Source organism: Alligator sinensis, unplaced genomic scaffold (assembly GCF_000455745.1).
Source record: "Alligator sinensis unplaced genomic scaffold, ASM45574v1 scaffold909_1, whole genome shotgun sequence".
Lineage (NCBI taxonomy): Eukaryota > Metazoa > Chordata > Crocodylia > Alligatoridae > Alligator > Alligator sinensis.
The window spans coordinates 559,503-565,117 of NW_005842862.1; positions in this window are offsets into that span (position 1 = coordinate 559,503).

The window sequence follows — 5,615 nt, forward strand, 5'->3', positions numbered from 1 at the left end:
TAAGGGCCAAACCAAACCAGCCAGCAGGTGCTTGATTACGGTGGCCATTTTAGAACTCTGGCTGCCTATATAAATGGAGCAGTTCGGTGCTGGCAGGCCAGGCCGAAACATCACCTGCCTGAAAGGCTGTACAAAACATCTTGGAGGTAAGGGCAGGAGCTTATGGGGATGGTTTGGAGGCTCCTGGTCCTGGGCATGACCTAAAATGGCACCCTGGTGGGAGTGCGGGAGCCCCCAGGAAATGCCAGGCCAGTGACCACCCCAGTGAAAGGCGGGTCAGGGCACCTTAACCCCTAGCCCCACAACCGGGTGGGTTACCCCTTGTCCGGAGGGTGGACCCCCGGAGAGAGAGAAAAGGGCCACAGACTTGGGCCTGTCCAGACTTCCCCTGACTGGTCCAAGCTGGGGCCAGGACCAGAAGGGTCGAAGGGCCAGGGGGGCCCACCACGAGGAACGCCCAGGAGCTGCGGGCCTGGGGTCCTGACTGGCCTGGAGGTGGGCCAGGGCTAGATGAGCCGAAGGTCTCGGTGGGGGGGCCACACCTGAAGGGGGATCAGTTCGGGGAGCTGTGGTGCCCAGTATGACGGCGGAAGAGGCCGCCTGAGGGGAGGAATCCAGGTGGGGTTCAATAGGAGGATTCTGGGGCCCAGTGTAGGGCTGGTGATGGTGATAACACCCAGATGCCATCTACAAGGCTTGGGCTGCAGTGTAGGGGAGAAATGGAGCTGCAGATAGCACCCCCTAGCATCGGGGCAGAAAATGAGCAGCCTCCCGCTTATTAACATCTAATTAATTAATTACCAACAAGTCGTGGCAGGCGAGAAGGCAGGTGGTTAGCCCAGGAATGGGGTGGCTGGCCACAGTTAGATCAGCCCCGAGCAGGCCCCCTGTTACAACCCCTCACACTAAAACCTCCATTTTCACCTTCAGTCACCCATTGGGTCCCCATCTCCCCCATACAAAACAGCCCACCCTTTCACCACAGACACCCATACCCCTGCCACCCTCAGCAGAGGCTCTTCTTTTACACGAAGGCACCCACAGGTCTCTCCCAACAAAACAGAGCCCTCCTTTTTGCTTCAGACATCTGAATGTCTCTGTAACAGGGGACCCTAACCCTATTACTGAACCCAGGGGAGAGGTGGAGGAATAGGGGTCAGAGTGGTCTGAGAGAGGAGAGAGGCCTGTGCCCAGGAGCATTTTTTATTAAAAAAAGAGTATCAAAAGCAGGGAGGGCCCCATTAAAGGCTGAGAGGAGGTGAACACAGAGAAAGGAGAAGGGCACCTGGATACTTAAACCTCATCTCTCACAGAAGGTTGACACTGAGGAAGAAATCCAACATCTCCTCAAATGTGGAAGTGCAGCTTTCAGATGCCTGAGGAAATGGGGTATCAAAGATCACGACAGATTGAAAACCAAGCTCTATCAGCTTTATCAAGCAGTTGTGATCCTCACCTCCTTGTATGGAGATGTGGACAACATACAGGAGACACCTCAAGTTGCTGGAGAAGTACCATCAGCGTTGCCTGTGGAAGATCCTTCGAATCCAAGGGGAAGACAGATGCACCAGCATTAGCATCCTCTCACAAGTAAACACAATGAGCATTGAGGCAATGATCATCTGACATCAACTTCACTGGGCCAGCCACATCATCTGGATGGCCAACTCCAGATTCCCAAAGCAAGTTTTATTCTCAAGAGGAGGGCAGAGAAAGCATTTCAAGGCCATCTTGAAAACATGCACTATCAGCATCAACTTGTGAGAGACTGTCACCCAAGACCTCCTCAAACGGAGGAAGAGTCTGCTGCAAGAATCTCAGTACTTTCAAACCTCCATGACAACAACCGGAGATAGAAAAGCAGGAGTGGCAGAAACAGTGTGTCACAGACTAGATCAAGACTCCAGAGCCACCCACCCCACACAGAAACAAGTGTCCAAACTGCAATAGAGCCAGGCGATCCCAGATTGGCCTTATCTGTGGGTCTGAAGATGGCTGACAAGACAATCATTCTCAACTACAAGGGACTGCCAGTGATGAAACCTCTGCCTGGAGACCAGAAGGGGATGGGGGGAAGAGCCTCTGTAAGGAATGAGAGACAGCAGCTGCTGCATTAGCAGGCAGGCGCAGCAGCCCATGGGTCCCAGAAGCCGGTGCGCTGAGACCCAGATGCTGGGAACCACGGAGGGGCACCTGTCGGGCATGCCAGCTGCCTAGGGAAGTCTGAATTCTCCAAGGAAGAAAGACTGCCGTTAAAGGGGTAGCACTCCTATTTGTGTGTGTGTGTTGTGTTGAGCCCCAGGGGGGAAGACAATTCTGTTGCTAAGCAGCTGCTTATCTTTTGTATTTGTTTTGGGTTTTTTGTTGTTTATGTCAAAGTTGAACTGGTGGAGTGGAGTGGGTCTGACTGTCAGGGGGAGGAGGAGCTCACAGAGTGACTAAGGGCAATCTATTAGGTCCTGTTACGGGGCAGGGAAGCTACAGCTAGGGAGCCTGTCTGCCCAAATTTGAGAGTGGGCAGTAACAGTGGGCTGGGGCCTAAGAGCTGGGGCCAGAATAGTGGACCTCAAGTTGGTGGACCCAGCCGTAGAAAAGGGGGTCAAGGCCGGGGAGGCTGAACTCCCAGTGTAGCTTAGAGGCTGCAGGGATAAGCAGCCAGGAGGGGGAAGGGAAGGGCATTCCCTCAGGAGTTAAATGGAAACAGTGGGGCGGCATGGGCATGACTGTGGGATGGCTGGAGGTGAGGAGTACTGTCTGTAAAGGCATAGTTGAGGACTGACCTGAAAGAAAATGCCCACCCCCCAGGGAGAGGAGCTGGGAGAGAAAGAGAAGCCTGATAGATAATACGCCTGGTGAGAGGCTACCCTGTCTCTGCTAACAGCTTCCTAAACTCAAAACCTATAAAGACCAAGGCATGGCAGGTAAAATAAGAGGTGAGGCAGGGACCAGGAAGTCATGAACAGGTGGCTCCAATGGACAGAGGACTTTTGATACCAGGCAGATCCCTGTCACAGTCCCTGTGCCCCACACACAGGGGCCTTCAGTTTCACCCCCAGATACCTCCAGGGTCTCCTTCATACACATTTTTTCCTCAAACACCCCAAGAATACTGTCCCTTCCACACACAATAGTCTCCTGCTTTCCCTTCAGACACCTGTTGGGTCACCAACCCTGGAAGAAGTACCTCAGAGGTACTATCTAGCCTCATTGCTGGCCACAGGCCACCTCCTGGGCATAAGAGGGACACAAAGGCCAGCAGGGACTGGATCCAGGAGTTTTTTGGGTCACAGCAATGCAGGTTGTAGACCTGGACAGCAGGTACAGGACATGTGAGGGAGGTGGGTCACAGCCTTGTGTCCCCAAGCCAAATGGGGAGTAACACTGGCCTTTTCCCCAGGGTGCAGCATGGGCACAGCATCCCTGAGCATGAGTGCCCAATGGGCCATGCACAGGCAGCAGGGACTGTCCTGTCGCTACACACTGCTCAGGCACCACACCAGCCCTCATACCCCTAGCCCTGCCCCAGCAGAGGTGCAGATCCTGACAGAAATGCAGATGCCTCTGGGGAGGGGTGCAGCAGCTGCCTTAGAACTGCAGGTACCAGAGGTGAAGATGGTGTCCATCTCACACTGTCAAGAGGGGATGCAATTACTAGGGCTGAAAGCTGGCCAGGACTCCAGGCTCACACCCTTAGTCAGATGACTTGGGGTCTTCACACCCACAGGGGTCAGGCCCGTAGGTACATGACTTCCAGCAGCACAGCACCCCTAGTGGTAGACAGGGGCTCTGAATACTGTGGAACAAGAGACCCAAGAAACCTGCTCCAGTGGTCAGCTGTATCTCAGTTTCCATGTCATGACTTGCAGGAGGTTTGGGTATTTCTGCTAGAGCAGGGGAATTGCCAACAATGCCATTGTGGACTCCAGTGTCAGTCGCTGTTGCTTGCCTGATCGAGTCAACCCTCCCAGCAATGGTGCCAGGCTCTCTCCCAACTCAGGCAGGTGTCAGCTCAGCCCCTTCTGGGGGTGTGAGCCAGCAGCTGCCTGCTGTCAGTTGGGACCCAGCTCAGCTGTTCCCACCGACACTGGGATGAGCCCCAGTACCTTTGGGGATGGCATGTCCATTGGGCAGTTGGATGTCCCCAGTGAAGCATCAGGATATGTGGGAAACAAGCAGGTGCAGGCACAGACTCTCATTGACACTCATGGTGGTGAAGGGCCCCTGGGACAGGTCCTTCTTATATGGGGGCAGGAGAAGTAGCAGCAGCAGCAGGGTGTGCTACTGAGCTTGGTACTGACCCAGGGGCACAGCTATCTGCAGTGGGCAGATCCAGGGGACAGCAAGAAGTGGTCTGCAGGAGGGCAGGCACCCCACAGACCCTAATGGTTTCTGCCACAGGCTGCCTCACCATTCCTCCAACACATCATCCTTCATCAGCTCCTGGATCTCCTCCTGGCATCACTGCTGGTACTCAGGGAAACACACCAGTTATGCAGGACCCAGGATAGGCTGCTGGCTGTGGTGTAATGGCCTGTGGAGAGGTGCACAGGCAGGGGGAGCACTGCCCTGGCCAGGGGCAGGGGGGGGGGAAAGGAGTTCTGGTTGCAGGGGCATGTGCTCTATTCGCCAAGCTGGTCTGGCAGCTCAAGCTCCAGACCCCTGCATGGGAGCTGGTAAGGAGAATTCCCTGTCCCAGCCCTGGGCTGAGAGGGTCCCACAGCCCCCAGGGGTGGGGAGGAAACTGCTCTTACCCACCCCACAGAGGGGCAATGATAGCCTCCACAGCTAGGGATCAAGCCTGGGTCCCTCTTCATGGGGCCATGAGATCTATGGGGTTCTCTTCCCTTCCCATGAAGCAGTGAGGTTTCTGCCAGCCCCTCCTGAGATACCTCCGCACACTCAAATGCAAAGGTGTTAACCTCTGCCATGATGTCCTCATCTGACAGCTCTTGACAGTCCTCATCCTGCAACAGAACACATGGGCTGGGGCAGGCAGCCTGGCTCCCCTGCTGGGCAGGGGACATTACATTTTAGGTGTGAGAGAGGGAGCAGGAACTGGCAGTGACAGTCCCCTTCATCTCTCCCAGGGGAGAGGCACTGCCCAGACCAAGGACACACCAGTTGTCCCAAGCCTAGCATGCAGACCCTGATCAACCCTACCCATGGGGAGGGAGCCTGGCACAGGATTAGTATCTTCCCAGAAAGTGCCAGGCTCATCGTCCAAATGCTGTCCATGCCCCTCTGTGCTGAGCAAGCCAGGGCAGCAGCACCAGATGGGACATGCCAGGGAACCCAGCTGGGGGTGGGAGCCCCAGTCCTGCTGTGACAGACACTCACAGTGACCTTTCATCCAGCAAACCACAGGCTGCAGGGACCAGTTCTACAGGGACAGGCCCTGCCCCACAGGGCCGGCTCTGGTGTGGTATCTTGGACAGCTTCAGGACATAGATGAAGTCCACAGTCTTGCCCCCCTTGGCCTGCAGCCAGGACTCCCCTGCCCACATGGCCTACAGCCAGGCAGCCCCATATCAGCCATGAAGTGGGGCACAGCATCACATGTCTGCCAGAAGCACTGCCTGCAAGTTGTGAGGTAATAGACAGTCAAGGTGGTACAG